The sequence below is a fragment of the Triticum aestivum genome, chromosome 3A (genome assembly GCF_018294505.1).
Source record: "Triticum aestivum cultivar Chinese Spring chromosome 3A, IWGSC CS RefSeq v2.1, whole genome shotgun sequence".
NCBI classification, from domain to species: domain Eukaryota; kingdom Viridiplantae; phylum Streptophyta; class Magnoliopsida; order Poales; family Poaceae; genus Triticum; species Triticum aestivum.
The window spans coordinates 37348686-37371617 of record NC_057800.1 but is presented as its reverse complement, the minus strand read 5'-3'; positions in this window follow the sequence as shown (position 1 = coordinate 37371617).

Genomic DNA, 22932 nt, shown 5'->3' with positions numbered 1-22932 from the left:
TAAAAGATCATGAGTTTTATGCTTTGTGTGATTTGGGTGCTAGTGTCTCTACTATTCCCAAGACTTTGTGTGATTTACTAGATTTCCGTAATTTTGATGATTGCTCTCTAAACTTGCATCTTGCGGATTCCACTATTAAGAAACCTATAGGAAGGATTAATGATGTTCTTATTGTTGCAAATAGGAATTATGTGCCCGTAGATTTCATTGTTCTTGATATAGATTGCAATCCTTCTTGCCCTATTATTCTTGGTAGACCTTTCCTTAGAACGGTTGGTGCGATTATTGATACGAAGGAAGGGAATATTAGATTTCAATTTCCATTAAAAAGGGCATGGAACACTTTTCAAAAAAGAAAATAAAATTACCATATGAAACTATCATGAGAGCCACTTATGGATTGCCTACCAAAGATGACAATACCTAGATCTATCCTCGCTTTTATGCCTAGCTAGGGGCGTTAAACGATAGCGCTTGTTGGGAGGCAACCCACTTTTATTTTTATTCCTTGCTTTTTGCTCCTGCTTAGTAATAAATAAATTATTTAGCCTCTGTTTTGGTTGTGTTTTTTGTATTTAATTAGTGTTTGTGCCAAGTAGAACCGTTGGGAAGACTTGGGGAAAGTCTTGTTGAACTTGCTGTAAAAAACAGAAACTTTAGCGCTCACGAGAACTGCTGTCATTTTTATTTGAAGAGTGCTATTTAGTTAATTCTTTTTGCAAATGATTAATAGATAAATTCCTCACGTTCAGCAATTTATTTTAGAATTGTTGGGGTTCCAGATCTTGCGCTAGCTACAGATTACTACAGATTGTTCTGTTTTTGACAGATTCTGTTTTTCCTGTGTTGTTTGCTTATTTTGATGAATCTATGGCTAGTAAAATAGTTTATAATCCATAGAGAAGTTGGAATACAGTAGGTTTCACACCAATATAAATAAAGAATGAGTTCATTACAGTACCTTGAAGTGGTCTTTTGTTTTTCTTTCGCTAACGGAGCTCACGAGTTTTTTATTTTGAGTTTTGTGTTGTGAAGTTTTCAAGTTTTGGGTGAATTCTTTTGATGGATCATGGAACAAGGAGTTGCAAGAGCCTAAGCTTGGGGATGCCCATGGCACCCCCAAGATAATCCAAGGACACCAAAAAGTCAAAGCTTGGGGATGCCCCGGAAGGCATCCCCTCTTTCGTCCACTTCCATCGGTAATTTACTTGGACCTATATTTTTATTCACCAACATGATATGTGTTTTGCTTGGAGCGTCTTGTATTATTTGTGTCTTTGTGTCTCAGTATGCCACAATCATCCTTGCTGTACACACCTTTTGAGAGAGCCATACATGAATTAAAATTTGATAGAATACTCTATGTGCTTCACTTATATCTTTTGAGCTAAGTAATTTTTGCTCTATGTGCTTCACTTATATCTTTTGAGCTAAGTAGTTTTGCTCTATGTGCTTCACTTATATCTTTTGAGCGTTATAATTTTTCTCTATGTGCTTCACTTAGATATTTTAGAGCACGGTGGTGGATTTGTTTTAAAGAAACTATTGATCTCTCATGCTTCACTTAAATTATTTTGAGAGTCTCTTAATAGCATGGTAATTTGCTTAATAATAATATTCTTGGTATTCAAGATTTGTGAAACTTTCTTTTGAGTGTGTTGAATAATAAGAAAAGATTGAAGCATGATAATTGTTTTGAGATATGGAGGTGATAATATTAAAGTCATGCTAGTTGAGTAGTTGTGAATTTAAAGAATACTTGTGTTAAGGTTTGTGATTCCCGTAGCATGCACGTATGGTGAACTATTATGTAACGAAGTCGGAGTATGATTTATTTATTGATTGTCTTCCTTATGAGTGGCGGTCAGGGACGAGCGATGGTCTTTTCCTACCAATCTATCCCCCTAGGAGCATGCACGTAATACTTTGCTTTGATAACTTCTAGATTTTTGCAATAAGTATATGAGTTCTTTATGACTAATGTTGAGTCCATGGATTATACGCACTCTCACCATTCCACCTTTGCTAGCCTCTCTAATACCGCGCACCTTTCGCCGGTATCATACACCTACCATATACTTCCTCAAAACAGCCACCATACCTACCTATTATGGCATTTCCATAGCCATTCCGAGATATATTGCCATGCAACTTTCCACCATCTAGTTCATCATGACACATTCATCATTGTCATATTGCTTAGCATGATCATGTAGTTGACAGAGTATTTGTGGCAAAGCCACCGTTCATAATTCTTTCATACTTGTCACTCTTGATTCATTGCATATCCCGGTACACCGCCGGAGGCATCCATATAGAGTCATACTTTGTTTTAGAATCGAGTTGTAATCATTGAGTTGTAAATAAATAAAAGTGTGATGATCATCATTCAATAGAGCATTATCCCAATAAAAAAAGGGAAAGGCCAAAGAAAAAAGAAGGCCCAAAAAAAAGGGGCAATGCTACTATCCTTTTACCACACGTGTGCTTCAAAGTAGCACCATGATATAGCAAGTCTCATATATTGTGCTTCAAAGTAGCACCATGTTCTTCATATAGAGTCTCATATGTTGTCACTTTCATATACTAGTGGGAATTTTACATTATAGAACTTGACTTGTATATTCCAACGATGGGCTTCCTCAAATTGCCCTAGGTCTTCGTGAGCAAGCAAGTTGGATGCACACCCACTAGTTTCTTTTGTTGAGCTTTCATACATTTATAGCTCTAGTGCATCCGTTGCATGGCAATCCCTACTCACTCACATTGATATCTATTGATGGGCATCTCCATAGCCCGTTGATACGCCTAGTTGATGTGAGACTATCTTCCCCTCCTTTTTGTCTTCTCCACAACCACCATTCTATCCCACATATAGTGCTATATCCATGGCTCACGCTCATGTATTGCGTGAAGATTGAAAAAGTTAAGAGTATGAAACAATTGCTTGGCTTGTCATCGGGGTTGTGCATGATTTGAATACTTTGTGTGGTGAAGATGGAGCATAGCCAGACTATATGATTTTGTAGCGATAACTTTCTTTGGCCATGTTATTTTGAGAAGACATAATTGCTTTGTTAGTATGCTTGAAGTATTATTATTTTTTATGTCAATATAAACTTTTGTATTGAATCTTTCTAATCTGAATATTCATACCACAATTAAGAAGATTTGCATTGAAATTATGCCAAGTAGCACTCCACATCAAAAATTCTCTTTTTATCATTTACCTACTTGAGGACGAGCAGGAATTAAGCTTGGGGATGCCTGATACGTCTCCAACGTATCTATAATTTTTGATTGCTCCATGCTATATTATCTACTATTTTGGACTATATTGGGCTTTATTTTCCACCTTTATATTATTTTTGGGACTAACCTATTAACCGGAGGCCCAGCCCAGAATTGCTGTTTTTTTGCCTACTTCAGTGTTTCGGATAAACGGAATATCAAACGGAGTCCAAAAGGATTAAAATCTTCGGGAACGTGATTTTCTCACCGAACATGATCCAGGAGACTTGGACCCTGCTCCAAGGAACAAATGAGGCGGTCACGAGGGTGTGGGGCGCCCCCCTAGGGCGCACCCCCTGCCTCGTGGGCCCCTCGTTGCTCCTCCGGCGTACTTCTTCCTCCTATATATACACACGTACCCCCAAACGATCAGAGGAGGAGCCAAAAACCTAATTCCACCGCCGCAACTTTTTGTATCCACGAGATACCATCTTGGGGCCTGTTTCGGAGCTCTGCCGGAAGAGGGCCGTCATCACGGAGGGCTTCTACATCATCCTAGCCCCTCCGATGAAGTGTGAGTAGTTTACCTCAGACCTTCGGGTCCATAGTTAGTAGCTAGATGGCTTCTTCTCTCTCTTTGAATCTCAATACAAAGTTCTCCCCCTCTCTTGTGGAGATCTATTCGATGTAATATTCTTTTTGCGGTGTGTTTGTTGAGACCGATGAATTGTGGGTTTATGATCAAGTCTATCTATGAATAATATTTGAATCTTCTCTGAATTCTTTTATGTATGATTGGTTATCTTTGCAAGGCTCTTCGAATTATCCGTTTGGTTTGGCCAACTAGATTGGTAGTTCTTGCCATGGGAGAAGTGCTTAGCTTTGGGTTCGATCTTGCGGTGTCCTTACCCGGTGACAGAAGGGGCAGCAAGGCACGTATTGCATCGTTGCCATCGAGGATAACAAGATGGGGTTTATTTCATATTGCATGAATTTATCTCTCTACATCATGTCATCTTGCTTAAGGCGTTACTCTGTTTTTAACTTAATGCTCTAGATGCATGCTGGATAGCGGTCGATGAGTGGAGTAATAGTAGTAGATGCAGAATCCTTTTGAACTACTTGTCACGGACGTGATGCCTATATACATGATCATGCCTAGATATTCTCATAACTATGCTCAATTCTGTCAATTGCTCAACAGTAATTTGTTCACCCACCATAGAATACTTATGCTCTTGAGAGAAGCCACTAGTGAAACCTATGGCCCCCGGGTCTATTCTCATCATATCAATCTCCATCACATTAATCTTGCTTTGCTTTTTTTATTTTGCTTTTACTTTTTACTTTGCATCTTTACACCGAAAATACCAAAAATATTATATCTATCAGATCTCACTCTCGTAAGTGACCGTGAAGGGATTGACAACCCCTAATCACATTGGTTGCGAGTAGCTATCGCTTTGTGCAGGTACGAGGGACTTGAGCGTGGGCTCCTACTGGATTGATACCTTGGTTCTCAAAAACTGAGGGAAATACTTACGCTACTCTGCTGCATCATGCCTTCCTCTTCGGGGAAAACCAACGCAAGCTCAAGACGTAGCATTTCCGTACAAGTGCAACGTCGCCACCCGAACCCACATATCCTTCGGCATCCCATAAACATCAAAATACTTCTCGCACCTAGATCTCCAGAATTGAGGATTTTTACCATCGAAGGATGGGAAATCCAGCCCCGGTAGCAGCCAATTATGAGGCAGGGAATGCGAGGAGTGGTACTCTATTTCGCACATGAGATCTAAACCAGGAGGAAGCTAAAACACACCCTTGACCGGAGGCGGCGTCAGGGTGGTGACCATCCAATTGTTGTTGCAGGTTGGTCACCATCGGCCGCCATAGCTCGAGCGACTGCTGGATCGCATTGAGGCGTGCGTCGTTGGCGGTGTGCCCGTCGTTGACAGCCTTCGCGAGCGCTGCAATCTTCTCATCCATCGCTGCCACTTGCTTCGCCGATTTGGTTTGGGTACCGGGGTTTTCGGTAGAGTGAATCCAGATCGCTGACCTCTGATAGTGAAGGAAATATGCCCTAGTGGCAATAATAAAGTTATTATTTATTTCCTTATATCATGATAAATATTTATTATTCATGCTAGAATTGTATTAACCGGAAACATAATACTTGTGTGAATACATAGACAAACAGAGTGTCACTAGTATGCCTCTACTTGACTAGCTCATCGATCAAATATGGTTATGTTTCCTAGCCATAGACATGAGTTGTCATTTGATTAACGAGATCACATCATTAGAAGAATGATGTGATTTACTTGACCCATTCTGTTAGCTTAGCACTTCATCGTTTAGTATGTTGATATTGCTTTCTTCATGACTTATACATGTTCCTATGACTATGAGATTATGCAACTGCCGTTTACCGGAGGAACACTTTGTGTGCTACCAAACATCACAACGTAACTGGGTGATTATAAAGGTGCTCTACAGGTGTCTCCAAAGGTACATGTTGGGTTGGCGTATTTTGAGATTAGGATTTGTCACTCCGATTGTCGGGGAGGTATCTCTGGGCCCTCTCGGTAATGCACATCACTTAAGCCTTGCAAGCATTGCAACTAATTAGTTAGTTGTGGGATGATGTATTACAGAACGAGTAAAGAGACTTGCCAGTAACGAGATTGAACAAGGTGCTAAGATACCGACGATCGAATCTCGGGCAAGTAACATACCGATGAGAAAGGGAACAACGTATGTTGTTATGCGGTCTGACCGATAAAGATCTTCGTAGAATATGTAGGAGCCAATATGAGCATCCATGTTCCACTATTGGTTCTTGACCGGAGACGTGTCTCGGTCATGTCTACATTGTTCTCGAACCCGCAGGGTCCGCACGCTTAACGTTAGGATGACAGTTTCATTATGAGTTTATATGTTTTGATGTACCGAAGGTTGTTCGGAGTCCCGGATGTGATCACAGACATAACGAGGAGTCTCGAAATGATCGAGACATAAAGATTGATATATTGGAAGCCTATGTTTGGATATCAGAAGTGTTCCGGGTGAAATCGACATTTTACCGGAGTACCGGGAGGTTACCGGAACCCCCCGGTAACCTAATGGGCCTTAATGGGCTTAGTGGAGGAAGAGGAGAGGAGGCCAAGGGGCAGCCGCGCGTCCCTCCCCCCAAGTCCGAACTGGACAAGGAGGGGGGCGCCCCCCCCTTTCCTTTCCCCTCTCTCTCCTTCCCCCCAAGTCCTAGTCCAACATGGAAAAGGGGGGGGAGTCCTACTCCCGGTAGGAGTAGGACTCCTCCTGGCGCGCCCCTTGCCTGGCCGCACCTCCTGCCCCTTGCTCCTCTATATACGGGGGCAGGCGGCACCCCATAGACACAACAATTGATCATTGATCTCTTAGCCGTGTGCAGTTCCCCCCTCCACCATAATCCTCGATAATATTGTAGCGGTGCTTAGGCGAAGCCCTGTGACGGTAGAACATCAAGATCGTCATCACGTCGTCGTGCTGACGGAACTCTTCCCTGACATTCTGCTGGATCGGAGTCCAGGGATCGTCATCGAGCTGAACGTGTGCTAGAACTCGGAGGTGCCGTAGTTTCGGTGCTTGATCGGTCGGGCCGTGAAGACGTACGACTACATCAACCGCGTTGTGCTAACGCTTCCACTTTTGGTCTACGAGGGTACATGGACAACACTCTCCCCTCTCGTTGCTATGCATCACCCTGATCTCGCATGTGCGTAGGAATTTTTTTGAAATTACTACGTTCCCCAACAGTGGCGTCCGAGCCTGGTTTTATGTGTTGATGTTATATGCACGAGTAGAACACAAGTGAGTTGTGGGCGATATAAGTCATACTTTGGTTCGGCGGTATTGTTGGATGAAGCGGCTCGGACCGACATTACGCGTACACTTACGCGAGACTGGTTCTACGGACGTGCTTTGCACACAGGTGGCTAGCGGGTGTCAGTTTCTCCAACTTTAGTTGAACCGAGTGTGGCTATGCCCGGTCCTTGCGAAGGTTAAAACATCACCAACTTGACAAACCATCGTTGTGGTTTTGATGCGTAGGTAAAAACAGTTCTTGCTAAACCCGTAGCAGCCACGTAAAACTTGCAACAACAAAGTAGAGGACGTCTAACTTGTTTTTGCAGGGCATGTTGTAATGTGATATGGTCAAGACATGATGCTAAATTTTATTGTATGAGATGATCATGTTTTGTAACCGAGTTACCGGCAACTGGCAGGAGCCATATGGTTGTCGCTTTATTCTGTGCAATGCAATCGCCCTGTAATGCTTTACTTTATCACTAAGCGGTAGCGATAGTCATAGAAGCATAAGTTTGGCGAGACGACAACGATGCTACGATGGAGATCAAGGTGTTGCGCCGGTGACGATGGTGATCATAATGGTGCTTCGGAGATGGAGATCACAAGCTGAAGATGATGATGGCCATATCATATCACTTATATTGATTGCATGCGATGTTTATCTTTTATGCATCTTATCTTGCTTTGATTGACAGTAGCATTATAAGATGATCTCTCACTAAATTTCAAGATAAAAGTGTTCTCCCTGAGTATGCACCGTTGCCAAAGTTCGTCGTGCCCAGACACCACGTGATGATCGGATATGATAAGCTCTACGTCCATCTACAACGGGTGCAAGCCAGTTTTGCACACGCAGAATACTCAGGTTAAACTTGACGAGCCTAGCATATGCAGATATGGCCTCGGAACACTGAGACCGAAAGGTCGAGCGTGAATCATATAGTAGATATGATCAACATAGTGATGTTCACCATTGAAAGCTACTCCATTTCACGTGATGATCGGTTATGGTTTAGTTGATTTGGATCACGTGATCACTTAGAGGATTAGAGGGATGTCTTTCTAATTGGGAGTTCTTAAGTAATATGATTAATTGAACTTAAATTTATCATGAACTTAGTACCTGATAGTATCTTGCTTGTTTATGTTTGATTGTAGATAGATGGTCCGTGCTGTTGTTCCGTTGAATTTTAATGCGTTCCTTGAGAAGGCAAAGTTGAAAGATGATGATAGCAATTACACGAACTGGGTCCGTAACTTGAGGATTATCCTCATTGCTGCACAGAAGAATTACATCCTGGAAGCACCGCTGAGTGCTAGGCCTACTGCTGGAACAACACCAGATGTTATGAACATTTGGCAGAGAAAAGCTGATGACTACTCGATAGTTCAGTGCGCCATGCTTTATGGCTTAGAACCGGATCTTCAACGACGTTTTGAACGTCATGGAGCATATGAGATGTTCCAGGAGTTGAAGTTAATATTTCAAGCAAATGCCCGGATTGAGAGATATGAAGTCTCCAATAAGTTCTATAGCTGCAAGATGGAGGAGAACAGTTCTGTCAGTGAGCATATACTCAAAATGTCTGGGTATAATAATCACTTGATTCAATTGGGAGTTAACCTTCCAGATGATTGCGTCATTCACAGAATTCTCCAATCACTACCACCAAGCTACAAGAGTTTCGTGATGAACTATAATATGCAAGGGATGAATAAGACTATTCCCGAGCTCTTCGCAATGCTGAAAGCTGCGGAGGTAGAAATCAAGAAGGAGCATCAAGTGTTGATGGTCAACAAGACCACTAGTTTCAAGAAAAAGGGCAAAGTAAAGAAGAAGGGGAACATCAAAAAGAACAGCAAGCAAGTTGCTACTCAAGAGAAGAAACCCAAACCTGGACCTAAGCCTGAAACTGAGTGCTTCTACTGCAAGCAGACTGGTCACTGGAAGCGGAACTACCCCAAGTATTTGGCGGATAAGAAGGATGGCAAGGTGAACAAAGGTATATGTGATATACATGTTATTGATGTGTACCTTACTAGAGCTCACAGTAGCACCTGGGTATTTGATACTGGTTTCGTTGCTAACATTTGCAACTCGAAACAGGGACTACGGATTAAGCGAACACTAGCGAAGGACGAGGTGACGATGCGCGTGGGAAATGGTTCCAAAGTCGATGTGATCGCGGTCGGTACGCTACCTCTACATCTACCTTCGGGATTAGTATTAGACCTAAATAATTGTTATTTGGTGCCAGAGTTGAGCATGAACATTATATCTGGATCTTGTTTGATGCGAGACGGTTATTCATTTAAATCAGAGAATAATGGTTGTTCTATTTATATGAGTAATATCTTTTATGGTCATGCACCATTGAAGAGTGGTCTATTTTTGATGAATCTCGATAGTAGTGACACACATATTCATAATGTTGAAACCAAAAAGATGCAGAGTTGATAATGATAGTGCAACTTATTTGTGGCACTGCCGTTTAGGTCATATCGGTGTAAAGCGCATGAAGAAACTCCATACTGATGGACTTTTGGAACCACTTGATTATGAATCACTTGGTGCTTGCGAACCGTGCCTCATAGGCAAGATGACTAAAATGCCGTTCTCCGGTACTATGGAGAGAGCAACATATTTGTTGGAAATCATACATACAGATGTATGTGGTCCGATGAATGTTGAGGCCCGTGGCGGATATCGTTATTTTCTCACCTTCATAGATGATTTAAGTGGATATGGGTATATCTACTTAATGAAGCATAAGTCTGAAACATTTGAAAAGTTCAAAGAATTTCAGAGTGAAGTAGAAAATCATCGTAACAAGAAAATAAAGTTTCTACGATCTGATCGTGGAGGAGAATATTTGAGTTACGAGTTTGGTCTACATTTGAAACAATGCGGAATAGTTTCGCAACTCACGCCACCCAGAACACCACAGCGTAATGGTGTGTCCGAACGTCGTAATCGTACTTTACTAGATATGGTGCGATCTATGATGTCTCTTACAGATCTACCGCTATTGTTTTGGGGTTATGCTTTAGAGACGGCCGCATTCATGTTAAATAGGACACCATAAAAATCCTTTGAGACAACGCCTTATGAACTGTGGTTTGGCAAGAAACCAAAGTTGTCATTTCTGAAAGTTTGGGGCTGCGATGCTTATGTGAAAAAACTTCAACCTGATAAGCTCGAACCCAAATCAGAGAAATGTGTCTTCATAGGATACCCAAAGGAGACTGTTGGGTACACCTTCTATCACAGATCCGAAGGCAAGACATTCGTTGCTAAGAATGGATCCTTTCTAGAGAAGGAGTTTCTCTCGAAAGAAGTGAGTGGGAGGAAAGTAGAACTTGATGAGGTAACTATACCTGCTCCCTTATTGGAAAGTAGTACATCACAGAAACCGGTTTCTGTGACACCTACACCAATTAGTGAGGAAGCTAATGATAATGATCATGAAACTTCAGATCAAGTTACTACCGAACATCGTAGATCAACCAGAGTAAGATCCGCACCAGAGTGGTACGGTAATCCTGTTCTGGAAGTCATGCTACTAGATCATGATGAACCTACGAACTATGAAGAAGCGATGGTGAGCCCAAATTCCACAAAATGGCTAGAAGCCATGAAATCTGAGATGGGGTCCATGTATGAGAACAAAGTGTGGACTTTGGTTGAATTGCCCATTGATCGGCAAGTAATTGAGAATAAATGGATCTTCAAGAAGAAGACTGACGCTGACGGTAATGTTACTGTCTACAAAGCTCGACTTGTTGCGAAAGGTTTTCGACAAGTTCAAGGGATTGACTACGATGAGACCTTTTCACCCGTAGCGATGCTTAAGTCTATCCGAATCATGTTAGCAATTGCCGCATTTTATGATTATGAAATTTGGCAGATGGATGTCAAAACTGCATTCCTGAATGGATTTCTGGAAGAAGAGTTGTATATGATACAACCAGAAGGTTTTGTCGACCCAAAGGGAGCTAACAAAGTGTGCAAGCTCCAGCGATCCATTTATGGACTGGTGCAAGCCTCTCGGAGTTGGAATGAATGCTTTGATAGTGTGATCAAAGCATTTGGTTTTGTACAGACTTTTGGAGAAGCCTGTATTTACAAGAAAGTGAGTGGGAGCTCTGTAGCATTTCTGATATTATATGTGAATGACATATTACTGATTGGAAATGAAATAGTATTTCTGGATAGCATAAAGGGATACTTGAATAAGAGTTTTTCAATGGAAGACCTCGGTGAAGCTGCTTACATATTGGGCATTAAGATCTATAGAGATAGATCAAGACGCTTAATTGGACTTTCACAAAGCACATACCTTAACAAAGTTTTGAAGAAGTTCAAAATAGATCAAGCAAAGAAAGGGTTCTTGCCTGTGTTACAAGGTGTGAAATTGAGTAAGACTCAATGTCCGACCACCGCAGAAGATAGAGAGAAAATGAAAGATGTTTCCTATGCTTCAGCCATAGGCTCTATCATGTATGCAATGCTGTGTACCAGACCTGATGTGTGCCTTGCTATAAGTCTAGCAGGGAGGTACCGAAGTAATCCAGGAGTGGATCACTGGACAACGGTCAAGAACATCCTGAAGTACCTGAAAAGGACTAAGGATATGTTTCTCGTATATGGAGGTGGCAAAGAGCTCATCGTAAATGGTTACGTTGATGCAAGCTTTGACACTGATCCGGGTGATTCTAAATCGCAAACCGGATATGTGTTTACATTGAACGGTGGAGTTGTCAGTTGGTGCAGTTCTAAACAAAGCATCATGGCAGGATCTACATGTGAAGCGGAGTACATAGCTGCTTCGAAAGCAGCAAATGAAGGAGTTTGGATAAAGGAGTTCATATCCGATCTAGGTGTCATACCTAGTGCATTGGGTCCAATGAAAATCTTTTGTGACAATATTGGTGCAATTGCCTTGGCGAAGGAAACCAGATTTCACAAGAGAACCAAACACATCAAGAGACGCTTCAATTCCATTCGGGATTTAGTCCAAGTGGGAGACATAGAAATTTGCAAGATACATACGGATCTGAATGTTACAGACCCGCTGACTAAGCCTCTTCCACGAGCAAAACATGATCAGCACCAAGGCTCCATGGGTGTTAGAATCATTACTGTGTAATCTAGATTATTGACTCTAGTGCAAGTGGGAGACTGAAGGAAATATGCCCTAGAGGCAATAATAAAGTTATTATTTATTTCCTTATATCATGATAAATGTTTATTATTCATGCTAGAATTGTATTAACCGGAAACATAATACTTGTGTGAATACATAGACAAACAGAGTGTCACTAGTATGCCTCTACTTGACTAGCTCGTTGATCAAAGATGGTTATGTTTCCTAGCCGTAGACATGAGTTGTCATTTGATTAACGAGATCACATCATTAGAAGAATGATGTGATTGACTTGACCCATTCCGTTAGCCTAGCACTTGATCGTTTATTATGTTGTTATTGCTTTCTTCATGACTTATACATGTTCCTATGACTATGAGATTATGCAACTCCCGTTTACCGGAGGAACACTTTGTGTGCTACCAAACATCACAACATAACTGTGTGATTATAAAGGTGCTCTACAGGTGTCTCCAAAGGTACATGTGGGGTTGGCGTATTTTGAGATTAGGATTTGTCACTCTGATTGTCGGAGAGGTATCTCTGGGCCCTCTCGATAATGCACATCACTTAAGCCTTGCAAGCATTGCAACTAATGAGTTAGTTGCGGGATGATGTATTACACAACGAGTAAAGAGACTTGCCGGTAACGAGATTGAACTAGGTATTAAGATACCAACGATCGAATCTCGGGCAAGTAACATACCGATGACAAAGGGAACATCGTATGTTGTTATGCGGTCTGACCGATAAAGATCTTCGTAGAATATGTAGGAGCCAATATGAGCATCCAGGTTCCGCTATTGGTTATTGACCGGAGACGTGTCTCGGTCATGTCTACATTGTTCTCGAACCCGCAGGGTCCGCACGCTTAACATTACGATGACAGTTTCATTATGACTTTATATGTTTTGATGTACCGAAGGTTGTTCGGAGTCCCGGATGTGATCACGGACATAATGAGGAGTCTCGAAATGGTCGAGACATAAAGATTGATATATTGGAAGCCTATGTTTGGACATCGGAAGTGTTCCGGGTGAAATCGGCATTTTACCAGAGTACCGGAAGGTTACCGGAACCCCCCGGTAACCTAATGGGCCTTAATGGGCTTAGTGGAGGAAGAGGAGAGGAGGCCAAGGGGCAGCCGCGCGCCCCTCCCCCAAGTCCGAATTGGACAAGGAGGGGGGTGCCCCCCCTTTCCTTTCCCCTCTCTCTCCTCCCCCCAAGTCCTAGTCCAACATGGAAAAGGGGGGGAGTCCTACTCCCGGTAGGAGTAGGACTCCTCCTGGCGTGCCCCTTGCCTGGCCGCACCTCCTCCCCCTTGCTCCTTTATATACGGGGGCAAGGGGGCACCCCATAGACATAACAATTGATCATTGATCTCTTAGCCGTGTGCGGTGCCCCCTCCACCATAATCCTCGATAATATTGTAGAGGTGCTTAGGCGAAACCCTGCGACGTTAGAACATCAAGATCGTCATCACGCCGTCGTGCTGACGGAACTCTTGCCTGACATTCTACTGGATCGGAGTCCGGGGATCGTCATCGAGCTGAACGTGTGCTAGAACTCGGAGGTGCCATAGTTTCGGTGCTTGATCGGTCGGGCCGTGAAGACGTACGACTACATCAACTGCGTTGTGCTAACGCTTCCGCTTTCGGTCTACGAGGGTACGTGGACAACACTCTCCCCTCTCGTTGCTATGCATCACCATGATCTTGCATGTGCGTAGGATTTTTTTTGAAATTACTACGTTCCCCAACAGTGGCATCCGAGCCTGGTTTTATGCGTTGATGTTATATGCACGAGTAGAACACAAGTGAGTTGTGGGCGATATAAGTCATACTGCTTACCAACATGTCATACTTTGGTTCGGCGGTATTGTTGGATGAAGCGGCCCGGACCAACATTATGCGTACGCTTACGCGAGACTGGTTCTACCGACGTGCTTTGCACACAGTGTTGGAAATATGCCCTATAGGCAATAATAAAATGATTATTATTATATTTCCTTGTTCATGATATTTGTCTATTGTTCATGCTATAATTGTGTTATCCGGAAATCGTAATACATGTGTGAATACATAGACCACAACACGTCCCTAGTGAGCCTCTAGTTGACTAGCTCGTTGATCAAAAGATAGTCATGGTTTCCTGACTATGGACATTGGATGTCATTGATAACAGGATCACATCATTAGGAGAATGATGTGATGGATAAGATCCAATCCTAAGCATAGCTCAAAGATCTTGTAGTTCGTTTGCTATAGCTTTTCCGAATGTCAAGTATCATCTCCTTAGACCATGATATTGTGCAACTCCCGGATACCGTAGGAGTGCTTTGGGTGTGCCAAACATCACAACGTAACTGGGTGACTATAAAGGTGCACTACGGGTATCTCCAAAAGTGTCTGTTGGGTTGGCATGAATTGAGACTGGGATTTGTCACTCCGTATGACGGAGAGGTATCTCTGGGCCCACTCGGTAATGTATCATCATAACGAGCTCAATGTGACCAAGTGGTTGATCACGAGATCATGCATTACGGTACGAGTAAAGTGACTTTCCGGTAACGAGATTGAACGAGGTATTGGGATACCGACGATCGAGTCTCGGGCAAGTAACGTACCGATTGACAAAGGGAATTGTATACGGGATTGATTGAATCCTCGACATCATGGTTCATCCGATGAGATCATCGAGGAGCATGTGGGAGCCAACATGGGTATCCAGATCCCACTGTTGGTTATTGACCGGAGAGTCATCTCGGTCATGTCTGCGTGTCTCCCGAACCCGTAGGGTCTACACACTTAAGGTTCGGTGATGCTAGGGTTGTTGAGATATTAGTATACGGTAACCCAAAAGTTGTTCGGAGTCCTGGATGAGATCCCGGACGTCACGAGGAGTTCTGGAATGGTCCAGAGGTGAATATTTATATATAGGAAGTCAAGTTTCGGCCATCGGGAAAGTTTTGGGGGTAATCGGTATTGTACCGGGACCACCGGAAGGGTCCCGGGGGTCCACCTATCCCGGAGGGCCCCATGGGCTGAAGTGGGAGGGGAACCAGCCCCTAGTTGGCTGGTGCGCCCCCCTTGGGCCTCCCCCTGCGCCTAGGGTTGGAAACCCTAGGGGTGGGGGCGCCCCACTTGGCTTGGGGGGCAAGCCCCCCCCCTTGGCCGCCCCCCCTTGGAGATCCCATCTCCTAGGGCCGGCGCCCCCTAGGGGTCCTATATATAGTGGGGGGGGGGGAGGGAGGGAAGCCGCACCGCAGCCCCTGGCGCCTCCCTCTTCCTCCCGTGACACCTCTCCCTCTTGCCAAGCTTGGCGAAGCCCAGCCGAGATCGCCGTTGCTTCCACCACCACGCAGTCGTGCTGCTGGATCTCCATCAACCTCTCCTTCCCCCTTGCTGGATCAAGTTGGAGGAGACGTCTTCCCAACCGTACGTGTGTTGAACGCGGAGGTGTCGTTCGTTCGGTGCTAGGTCATCGGTGATTTGGATCACGACGAGTACGACTCCATCAACCCCGTTCTCTTGAACGCTTCCGCTCGTGATCTACAAGGGTATGTAGATGCACTCCCCTCTCCCTCGTTGCTAGATGACTCCATAGATTGATCTTGGTGATGCGTAGAAAATTTTAAAATTCTGCTATGTTCCCCAACAGTGGCATCATGAGCTAGGTCTATGCGTAGTTTCTATGCACGAGTAGAACACAAAGCAGTTGTGGGCGTCGATATTGTCAATTTACTTGCTGTTACTAGTCTTGTCTTGATTCGGCGGCATCGTGGGATGAAGCGGCCCGGACCGACCTTACACGTACGCTCACGTGAGACTGGTTCCACCGACTGACATGCACTAGTTGCATAAGGTGGCTAGCGGGTGTCTGTCTCTCCCACTTTAGTCGGATCGGACTCGATGAAAAGGGTCCTTATGAAGGGTAAATAGAAATTGGCATATCACATTATGGTTTTGGCGTAGGTAAGAAACGTTCTTGCTAGAAACCTGTAGCATCCACGTAATAACTTGCAACAACAATTAGAGGACGTCTAACTTGTTTTTGTAGCATGTGCCGTGTGATGTGATATGGCCAAAAGGATGTGATGAATGATATATGTGATGTATGAGATTGATCATGTTCTTGTAATAGGAATCACGACTTGCATGTCGATGAGTATGACAACCGGCAGGAGCCATAGGAGTTGTCTTAATTTATTTATGACCCGCATGTCAACATAAACGTCATCTAATTACTTTACTTTATTGCTAAAGCGTTAGCCATAGTAGTAGAAGTAATAGATGACGAGACAACTTCAAGAAGACACGATGATGGAGATCATGATGATGGAGATCATGGTGTCATGCCGGTGACAACGATGATCATGGAGCCCCGAAGATGGAGATCAAAAGGAGCAAATGATATTGGCCATATCATGTCACTATTTGATTGCATGTGATGTTTATCATGTTTTACATCTTATTTGCTTAGAACGATGGTAGCTTAAATAAGATGATCCCTTGTAATAATTTCAAGAAAGTGTTCCCCCTAACTGTGCACCGTTGCGAAGGTTCGTTGTTTTGAAGCACCACATGATGATCGGGTGTGATAGATTCTAACGTTCAAATACAATGGGTGTAAGCCAGATTTACACACACAATACACTTAGGTTGACTTGACGAGCCTAGCATGTACAGACATGGCCTCGGAACACGGAAGACCGAAAGGTCGAGCATGAGTCGTATAGAAGATATGATCAACATGAAGATGTTCACCGATGTTGACTAGTCCGTCTCACGTGATGATCGGACACGGCCTAGTTGACTCGGATCATGTTTCACTTAGATGACTAGAGGGATGTCTATCTGAGTGGGAGTTCATTGAATAATTTGATTAGATGAACTTAATTATCATGAACTTAGTCTAAAATCTTTACAATATGTCTTGTAGATCAAATGGCCCATGTTGTCCTCAACTTCAACGCGTTCCTAGAGAAAACCAAGCTGAAAGATGATGGCAAAAACTATACGGACTGGGTCCGGAACCTGAGGATCATCCTCATAGCTGCCAAGAAAGATTATGTCCTAGAAGCACCGCTAGGTGACGCACCCATCCCAGAGAACCAAGAAGTTATGAACGCTTGGCAGTCACGTGCTGATGATTACTCCCTCGTTCAGTGCGGCATGCTTTACAGCTTAGAACCGGGGCTCCAAAAGCGTTTTGAGCAACACAGAGCATATGAGATGTTTGAAGAGCTGAAAATGGTTTTCCAAGCTCATGCCCGGGTTGAGAGATATGAAGTCTCCAACAAGTTCTTCAGTTGTAAGATGGAGGAAAATAGTTCTGTCAGTGAGCACATACTCAAAATGTCTGGGTTGCATAACCGCTTGACTCAGCTGGGAGTTAATCTCCAGGATGACGCGGTCATCGACAGAATCCTTCAGTCGCTTCCACCGAGCTACAAGAGCTTTGTGATGAGCTTCAATATGCAGGGGATGGAAAAGACCATTCCTGAGGTATATTTAATGCTGAAATCAGCGGAGGTGGAAATCAAAAAGGAACATCAAGTGTTGATGGTGAATAAAACCACTAAGTTCAAGAAAGGCAAGGGTAAAAAGAACTTCAAGAAGGACGGCAAGGGAGTTGCCGCGCCCGGTAATCAAGTTGCTGGGAAGAAGTCAAAGAATGGATCCAAGCCTGAGACTGAGTGTTTTTATTGCAAGGGAAGTGGTCATTGGAAGCGGAACTGCCCAAAATACTTAGCGGACAAGAAGGATGGCAACACTAAAGGTATATGTGATATGCATGTAATTGATGTGTAGCTTACCAGTACTCGTAGTAGCTCCTGGGTATTTGATACCGGTGCGGTTGCTCACATTTGTAACTCAAAGCAGGAGCTGCAAAATAAGCGGAGACTGGCGAGGGACGAGGTGACGATGCGCGTCGGGAATGGTTCCAAGGTCGATGTGATCGCCGTCGGCACGCTACCTCTACATTTACCTACGGGATTAGTTTTAAACCTCAATAATTGTTATTTAGTACCAGCTTTGAGCATGAACATTGTATCAGGATCTCGTTTAATTCGAGATGGCTACTCATTTAAATCCGAGAATAATGGTTGTTCTATTTATATGAGAGATATGTTTTATGGTCATGCCCCGCTGGTGAATGGTTTATTCTTAATGAATCTCGAGCGTAATGTTACACATATTCACAGTGTGAATACCAAAAGATGTAAGGTTGATAATGATAGTCCCACATACTAGTGGCACTGCCACCTTGGTCATATAGGTGTCAAACGCATGAAGAAGCTCCATGCGGATGGACTTTTGGAGTCTCTTGATTACGAATCATTTGACACGTGCGAACCATGCCTCATGGGTAAAATGACCAAGACTCCGTTCTCAGGAACAATGGAGCGAGCAACCAACTTACTGGAAATCATACATACTGATGTGTGCGGTCCAGTGAGTGTTGAGGCTCGCGGTGGTTATCGTTATGTTCTCACCCTCACTGATGACTTGAGTAGATATGGGTATGTCTACTTAATGAAACACAAGTCTGAGACCTTTGAAAAGTTCAAGGAATTTCAGAGTGAGGTTGAGAATCAACGTGACAGGAAAATCAAGTTCTTGCGATCAGATCGTGGGGGAGAATACTTGAGTCATGAATTTGGCACACACTTAAGGAAATGTGGAATAGTTTCAGAACTCACGCTGCCTGGAACACCTCAGCGTAATGGTGTGTCCGAACATCGTAATCACACTCTATTGGATATGGTGCGATCTATGATGCCTCTTACCGATTTACCGCTGTCATTTTGGGGCTATGCTTTAGAGACTGTCGCATTCACTTTAAATAGGGCTCCGTCGAAATCTGTTGAGATGACACCGTATGAATTATGGTTTGGGAAGAAACCTAAGCTGTCGTTTCTAAAACTTTGGGGATGCGATGCCTATGTCAAGAAACTTCAACCTGAAAAGCTTGAACCCAAATCGGAAAAATGCGTCTTCATAGGATACCCTAAGGAAACTATTGGGTATACCTTCTACCTCAGATCCGAAGGCAAGATCTTTGTTGCCAAGAATGGATCCTTTCTAGAGAAAGAGTTTCTCTCGAAAGAAGTAAGTGGGAGGAAAGTAGAACTTGATGAAGTATTACCTCTTGAACCGGAAAGTGGCGCAACTCAAGAAAATGTTCCTGAGGTGCCTGTAGCGACTAGAGAGGAAGTTAATGATGATGATCATGAAACTTCAGATCAAGTTGCTACTGAACTTCGTAGGTTCACAAGGACACGTTCCACACCAGAGTGGTACGGCAACCCTATCTTGGAAATCATGTTGTTAGACAACGGTGAACCTTCGAACTATGAGGAAGCAATGGCGGGCCCAGATTCCGACAAATGGCTGGAAGCCATGAAATCCGAGATAGGATCCATGTATGAAAACGAAGTATGGAATTTGACTAACTTGCCCAATGATCGGCGAGCCATAGAAAATAAATGGATCTTTAAGAAGAAGACATACGCGGATGGTAATGTAACCATCTATAAAGCTCGGCCTGTCGCTAAGGGTTATCGACAAGTTCAAGGGGTTGACTACGATGAGACTTTCCACCCGTAGCGAAGGTGAAGTCCGTCCGAATCATGTTAGCAATTGCCGCATTCTATGATTATGAGATATGGAAAATGGATGTCAAAACGGCATTCCTTAATGGTTTCCTTAAGGAAGAATTGTATATGATGCAACCGGAAGGTTTTGTCGATCCTAAGAATGCTGACAAGGTGTGCAAGCTCCAACGCTCGATCTATGGGCTGGTGCAAGCATCTCGGAGTTGGAACATTCGTTTTGATGAGATGATCAAAGCGTTTGGGTTTACGCAGACTTATGGAGAAGCCTGCATTTACAAGAAAGTGAGTGGGAGCTCTGTCACATTTCTCATATTGTATGTGGATGACATATTTGTCACACCCTAGCTAGTTCAAGCATTAGAGTGTGCATCATGTTTAAATTTCTCTTAAATTTGAAATGGGGAAAGCAGAAACCCCCAACACCCCCCTGGAAATAACTAGGGTTTACTAAAATTATTTTCAATGAACCTGAAATGCCCTTCTAAAAAGTTCACCCTCTTTGTCTTAGGTTAGAACCTCTGGCAAAAATTGGTGCACAATTTTCTAGGTCAACAGAAGGTCATTGAATTAAATCATAAGTATTTGAATTTGGGCATTTAAATGCTATAAAATAATTTAAATGCTCAAATAATTCTGGGAATAAATGTTTCCTGTTGGAAATAATCTAAACAGAGGCCACATTTATTTTCAGGATTTTTGGAAACGTTTTAGTATTTTTAATAAAGCTAAACAGTTGCAGTTAAATAGAAAATAGAAACAAAATCAAAAAAAAGAGAGAAGGAAGCCACCTGGGCCTTACCTGTGCTGGCCCAGCCACCTGGCCCGTCCCAGCTGACTGGCCTCGCCAGTCGTCGTCCTCCTCGCGCCAGAAGGCAGGGGCGCGTGCTCGCCGCGCGCCGGCCACGCGCCGGCCACCTCCTGCTTCCGCCGACGCCCGGGAGACGCCTAGAGGTGCCACGCGACCCCCACGTCCCCCTCTCATCCTTGCTCACTCTCCCCCTCGTCTCCCTCATCCTCTCCCGTGATGGCCGAGCGCGTACCTCGCCGCCGATCGCCGTAGTCGCCGCCAGAGACATCCCCTCGCCCCTCCGACGAGCCCATTAGCTCCGCCTCGACTCCCTCGCCCTCCCCACCGAGCCACGCATCGCCGGAGGCCCTGCAACGCCGCCTTCGCCCTCGTCTTCAACCTCTGGCACCCGAGCCATCTCCGGTCGATTCGCCGTCGCCAGGACCTCCCCGAGCTCGCTGACCCCCTCTCCGACCCCGCTGTGAGCTCCTCTTCTTTTTCCCCTAGCTCCCGTGCTCGTTTGGCCCCTGTAGCTCCATCTTCCACCACGGCCGAAGCTCGCCGGCGCCGTGCCTCGTCGCCGTCATGGCCAGAGCCACAGTGGCTTGAAGCTGGGCACACCACCGTGCTCCACACCTCACCAGGAGCACGTAGCACACACCAGCGCCTACTCTAGCGCCCTGCATCGCCTAACCCGCCGTTGGCCGAACTCCGGCCGCCGCTGTCGAGCTCGCCGGCGTTGTTTCCGGCGTCCCCGTGTCCAACAACTTGCACCACTGGATGTGGCAGCTCCCCAGCTACGCGTAGCACTTCTCCACCATCGATTTGGTCACCGGAGGACCAAATCCGAAGCCCTCCGCCGTCTTGGGCCTCGCCGGCGTCGAGTCGCCGGCAAGTTGACTTAGTTTGACCCCTGGGTGGGCCCAGGTTGACCCCCCTGAGTCTATGACAGGTGGGGCCGGTCTGCTAACTAATTTAGGATTAGTTTTAGTTAATTTTAATTAAATCAGTCACTGACAGGTGGGCCCAGGCCCCACTGACAGCTAATTAGTGTTAATCTAATCCTGCTAATTAACTGAGAGGCTGACAGAAGGGGCCCACCAGTCAGGTTTGACCTGGGCTGGCGCCTTTGACCTGCTGAGGTCAGCATGACACAATGCTGACGCAGTAATGCATTTTCTAGATTTATTTTTATTCAGGAAATTCCAGAAAATGTTTAAAACTTCTAAAAATCATAGAAATTCAACCGTAACTCTAAATGAAATAATTTATATATGAAAAATTATCAGAAGAATTCAATCTATCCATCTGTAATGGTTTCATGCATGAAAAAAATAAGTTTACCTTGCTGTTTAAGCAGAATAAGGAAATGCACTATTAAGGCCATGTTTAATGAGCTAATATTTGAATCTTTGATTCAAATGAGTTCATTCCTTTCTGTTATAGCTTGCATTAGGCCAAGACACATTCATATTGCCATGTCATAGCATGCATCATATTGTTGCATATCGTCATGTGTTGATTGTGTTCCGATGTGTTCTTCGTGGTAGGTTCTGCCTCCGAGGATATTCACGAGTATCCAACTGAAGGGCAGTATCCCACTACCACTCCATCAGGCAAGCAACCATTGATCATTCCGATACAAACCCATGTTCTCGCTTCTGCTCTTGTTACTGCATTAAGACAACGCGATTCAAACTGCTGTGTGCTACGGTAGTTGAACCCTTATCCTCTGCATGACCTGTCATTGCCACAATAACTAGATGAAACCCACTAGCATGTGTAGGAGTTGATTGAGCCATGTATGTGATTCCTACCTTGCTATGCCTGCTATGCTTAGAGTTGGGTCAGGTCTGGTTCATCTGGGTGATGGGCTAGAGTGAAATGCTTATGTCGGTAATGTGAGGGATGTGTTGAACATGTTTTGGTAAAGGTATCGATGAGAGGCCATGTAGGAGTACATGGTGGGTTGTTTCATTGAGGCCGTCCATAAGAACTGAGATCTGTATGCGTGATTTAAGATTCAGATACTACCACACATTGGGCCCGAAACCAATGGACCCTCTCGGCTTCTTAATCACCCTAGCACTCTGTCCAGGAGTTGCAAATAGTTTCTGGTGTTTGTAGGTTATGTGTTGGCGGCCGTGCGTAGCGCTGACCCTAGGGGTGGGCTATGTTGCAGTAGATACACCGTGGCCGGGTATGCCGGGCGCCCGTTTGGCGTCTCGGGACCCTGTTCACATCGTTCGGGGCCGTATGTGGAAACCTCGGCCGAACTCCCTGCGGATGGA